Consider the following 6,000-nt stretch of genomic DNA (forward strand, 5'->3'; position numbering starts at 1 on the left):
TGGTACTAATTTAGTCTCTCATATTTATACATGTATGAATTTAGTCCTTTAAACTATTTTTTTAGTCTATTTGACGTTTCAAACACGTTTCTAAACTAACATTGAAGCGAACATGTGTCAAACGGTATAAACAAATTAAAATATTATAATGAAATATGTTTGAAACATCAAATAAAATTAATAAAATTTGATTAAAAGGGTTAAATTCACACAATTACATAGTTGAGAGACTAAATTGATGTTAGGTTTTCAAAAGAAACTAATTCTAATTTTCACTCAAAATTGAAAGACCGAAAACATATTTAACCTTAAACCAAATAAAAGTTACTTATTGTTTTACATTAATTTCGGTATCATTCTAATTATATTCACTATAATTTTACATTTACACAGAGACAAGTAATTAATTTGGTAAGAAAAATTAATAAAAAAATCAAATGTCAAAATCTGAATTAAAAAAAAAAGTATAATTTGGGTATTCGATACATAAAAAAAAGTAATAAAAATACCTAATTTTATTATGTACCAGAACTTAATTGAGCTTGTAAGAAATAGTAGAGATACACTAACACTTGAAAGACTAAGATAAATAATTTGTAACTATACAAATCAACAGATAAATTATGTAAAATTACAAACATAAATGAGTAATTAAATCTATGAAAAGATTTTTGTGACTTTTAAAAGAAAGAGGGAATGAGTGTTGACTACTACACATTTTTCTTGGTTATATATAGTGTGTGATTGCTAAATCTCAATTATAAAAAGTTGAGTAGCCCACGTGAACAAGCCCTTTCAAACTAGTGCTTCACAACTGTGCATGTGTGGTTAATGAGTTATTTTCAGTAAAGAAACAATAATTATGGACAATGTTCACAAATATGCAACCCTAATAATTGGGAGTCACAAAATTAAAACTATGTTATAATTTCACCTTTTTTTTATAATTGTTTGTTATTGTTAATACTTTTTTCACTTAGAAAAAAAAGTATGGATCAATAATGTTATATATATATATATATATATATATATATATATTATTTTATTATAATCATAATAAATAAATAAATAAATAAAATATCACTTTTATCTCATTTTCTAACGTATTAATTAAATTATCGTGATTGTTATTTTTTTTTTCACTGATTCTTTCTGTTAAAGTAATCTAATTTTTATTCAAATATCGCATTTCTATTTCTTTTTCTGGTCCCTTTCACTCCTTTTTTATTTCTTTTCTCTCTATTAAATGGATACATGGTGTATGTTTGAGTGAGTTTTATAGAATTAATTTCAAAATTATCAGGTTTTATAAAATCAATTATGGTTGGATAGTTGGGGAAAATAACATAAATAAGTAATATTCAGTTACAGCAATAGAAAAGTTATGAAAGAGCAAAAAGAATAATTTGTGAGGTTCTCTTGAATTTCGTTTCTGCTTATTTAAAAAAAAAAGGTCGAAAGGGAGAAATAAAGAGAATGGTATTCACTTATATTCAGAAAGAAAAAAATCCTTTTTCTAAAAATTCTTTTTTTGTTATAATTTTGATATATATGTATATAACTCACACGCCTTAATTTTATGTAAATTATTATTTTTAGTTTTCATCTTAATTTAATATAAAAAGGGAAATATATTTTTCATTCCTTGTATCAAATAATAAAAAATTGTATTGAGAAAGAAATATAAAAGAATGTAAAAGAACTGAAAACTTAACTAGAAATTTCAATTCTCTTCTTAGAAGCATGATGTTAATTTATTGATCTGTTTGAATTTGGAAGATATAAATTGTGAAAGAATGTGATTTGTTGTATCTATCAAGTCTCTTCTTTAGAGGTAGCATGTCTATTGTTCAGTCCTTATTGGCAAATAAAAAAAGGTTATCATAATTAAATATAATAGTAAACTCTAAAAGTCATTAACCTCTCCAAAATAATTTGAAAGTCTTCTTTGCTATTTATAGAAATCAACAATTTAATTTTATAATACTTTTGAAAGCAACCAATGTGTCCATGTAATTAATTATGCATAATTTTAATTTATGCTTTTGTCACATTCTAGATATTATTATTATTGTTATTATTATTATTTTATTTTCATCAAGTGTGGTTATTGCAATTATGGATCTATGTAGCTTGTAGTTGGCACTTTCTCTTTCCAAGTTTTATGGAATTCATTGTTTTCATGTGGTACAATCACATGTTGAGCTTAAAGTAAGTTGCAAAATGTTCCACCTGCAAACTCTTTTTATTAATTGGATTCTTTTTATTTTTAATTAAATAAACTAGAGCCGAATCCCAAGCATAATTGAATTAATAAATAGGACAAACGGTTAAATGATATTTTTACATAAAAAACATTAATTTGTTTTTTTTATTTCAGTTTTTTATTTTATCTAACTTATCCTACTTTAACTTTCTCTATTATTTTTCTGTCAAACAAAAATGACTGCGGTTACCATAAATGGTCCTAGAAAACAAACTTTATCGTCTAAAACTATAAAATTAAAAATCACTATATTACATAAGTTAACAATTCCTTGCCGTTAGATTTTTACGTTGTTGAATATAAACAAGAAAATGACTTGGCCAATAATGTAAAATTAATGCGAAAATTGTCAGATGCACCATATGAAGAAAAACAAACTCTTAACAACCTTAATATTAAAAATAAAAATAAAAAATCCAAATGACGTAGTCCAATAAAAGCTTTCATTAATGATAATTAATTAGCATAACACAATTTTTTTTGAGTCTCTAAGTATTAATATATAACTTTATTTTTATAAGTAATGTAAATAACAACACCGAAAATTTTAATGAGTTTTCCAGCTAAACAAAAGAAATAACCAAATACATGAAAATTTGGTATAAACTTCTTCTTCAAGTAACTACTGAAATTATTTATACTTGATACATGTTCTATTTTTCTCTCTCTTAGAGAACTTTTTTACTTTTCTCTCCATAGGAGTGAGTACATGTTTTGCCTGCAAAAGAATGCACTTTTGTAAAATGTAGGAAGGACCTTTAGCTCATAAAATATGTGATACACTTTTTTTTTCTTTACTAAAGTAAGTATGGATCTAATAAATTGGTAATCAATTTGATAAACTTCCTCTTCGCCAATTAATCGAGGTTATAATTGACCAAACTTACTTTCTATTTGAAGATACTTAGTTTTTCGATAGGTAAGATCTTTGTCACTACATGTAAGTCATTTTCATTTATATGAATTTTCTCTAAAGATAATTGTTTTATCTCCAAAAAGCATCATGTATTTTTTTACCTTGAATGAAAGGTTAAGTTATTGTTGAGACAAATTGCATCTTGATTATCACAATATAAAACATATTTTTTTTTAATAGTCCTAACTGTTGTAGAAATTTAAATCCACAAGAGTATAATGCCTTAATTTTGATGTTGTAATCTATTCAACCTTCTCTAAACGATTTTATTTTCTTCATTGGGTTGTGTTAGATGCAAATATAGTATATGGCCTAACAAACGAAAGAATATATTGTCATGGTTTTGTCTAACTGATCAATGCAAACTCACAAATTTGTCTAGCCAAATAGGCGCAAGCACATAACTTCATCTAGCCAAACAAACACAAGTGCATAGCTTTGTCAACTTATCATACACAGACTTATAACTTTGCCTAACCAAACAAACGCAAGCGCATTGTAAGGCGGAAGAGAAAAATCAGAGAAAAGAAAGGACCAATAGGAAGAAAGAGATTATTATTTTGTATTTGCATGAAGGGCATGCATACGTTTATAAACAAAAGGGAATCAAAGAGAAAAACTAACGAAAAACAGAAAATCATTTATAAAACTGATACATCAGAAGAGATGGAATATAGGTCATGTAACATCCCCCTCAAACTTAAGGTTGAATGTTTAACAACCATAAGTTTTGATTGGAAACTCTTGAAGACTATAGATGAAAGGGGTTTTGTTAGGACATCTGTAAACCACACATGGCCACAACCATGTCAACCGTGTTGTACATCTTCTAGAGAGTACCTCAAGATGTTTTGTTGCCACACCTATCAGCCACAACTGATAGAACACATGCGGGAAACCATGCTACGGATCACACACCGTAATGCTAGGTGGAGTTCCCAATACGAATTACATTCGTAATGTCCCAAGACTACCAAACTCGTCAGTTAATTACTGAGGAGAGCAATCTAACTGGACCCATTCGTACACGCCGCTACGTGCACACTCACACCGGCAACACTCACCAACCTGAGCCACAACTCAAGAGTTCCTCGTGTTCATTCGCCATCCCGAGCCAAAACTCAAGAGATGTTATTCTGAGCCACAACTCAAGGAATACCACGTGCTTAACCCTTATCTTGAGCCACAACTCAAGGGATACGTTCCGAGCCACAACTCAAGGGATACGTTTCGAGCCACAACTCAAGGAGCACCAGCAAGCTGACCTTTAAGATATCATAGAAGCCTTGTAGACCACGCAAATCAAACGAGCAAAATACAATTTTGCTGCAGCAATATCGCCTGACACTACTCATGAGGCGTCAGACACTTTCTACTTTCAAACCGCTTGGAGGTTGTGATGAGTGCGAACCTTTGCCTTCATAAGTGTTTAAATTTTGGGGATTTAATATACTTTTTGCGCTTAAGAGATGATTTTAGTTGCATAATATATTATTGAATATTTTTAAATTTAATAATGCAACTGGAATTTAATTGAGATCCTTAAGAGTGTAAATTGGGAATATTTCAAGTTATAAAATAAATCCAAAAATCAGAATTTTGAAGAGAAATAATTTAGGAGCTAAATGCACCCACAAATTTCATTTTTACACCCCCTTTTGCAATTAGGTCATCTAATTCTGAAAAGTAATTTTTCTGGAGCTAAATACACCTCCAATTTTTATTTTCCACACCCTTCCTGAAATTGGATCCTCTAACTCTGTTCTACACCCCTTCTTTTTACTAATTTGCATCCTTAATATCACTTAAACTTCATTCAACCATATTACGCCACGTGGCAATCCTTCACTCACTAAAATAACTAATTAAAGCTTGTCACGTCCTAAATCCTCCACTCACTAAAATAACCACTTAAAACTTGTCACGTCATCAATCCTCCACTCACTAAAATACTCAATCATAGAATGACACCTTATCACCGTCTCTCCTCCACATAATCAGAAACCCTATCCTTAATTTTTTTCCCTCTCTCTCACCATCACCATGTCGCAGCCACCACCCTCCACGGCCGCCACCGCATCGTCCGACCACCACTATAACTCGCACTTGCTCTGTCGCGCCATCATCACCATTACATCATTCGACCCAAAATAGTCTGCGCCTGCCCTCATCTGCAACAGTCTGAGCACCACATGTAGCCATGCTCAACGCCAAAACAGTCATGCTCGTCGTCGTCCACCGCTGCACTCGTCTGTTACTGTCACGCATCATCTTCTCCAAATTGTCATGCTTTTGAAGCCTCCATTGTCGCACCGTTCGAGCTTGCCGAAACAGTCCAACATCTTTGGCAGCACTTGCACCAACGTTGTCGCACCCCCCTCCCGTGTGAGCTGCCCTACACGATGACGGAATTGTAGCTCTGTCTTCACGTGTCGAACCACCACTACTTCATCATGCTCAACACCTTCACGGTAACGCCACTGTCACCTGCAGCCGCGAGCCATTCGCGTGCGACCACCACTACATCTCTGGAACGCGAACCTATCCCCATTTTTCTACTACAACCACGGACCCAGCCCCTCCAGCATTTCTGCCGCCATCGCGTCAACCCCCGAAACCTTCGCGTAACCACTCACGACAGTAAAACCCTAATGGAGAGAGAGACTACCTTGACACGTGGCAGCCTCTCAATGGACTGTCAAAGAGTCAAGATTGGCCAACCAGTCTACTCTGGGCAAGGATTGGTCAACATTGGTCAATTTGACTATTTTACACTATATTTGGCAGGTGGTTCCTCTGCAGGAACCCTAAATGGCCT

Source organism: Vigna unguiculata, chromosome 5 (genome assembly GCF_037176805.1).
Source record: "Vigna unguiculata cultivar grain cowpea cultivar isolate G323 ecotype 2 chromosome 5, ASM3717680v1, whole genome shotgun sequence".
Classification (NCBI taxonomy): Eukaryota; Viridiplantae; Streptophyta; class Magnoliopsida; order Fabales; family Fabaceae; genus Vigna; species Vigna unguiculata.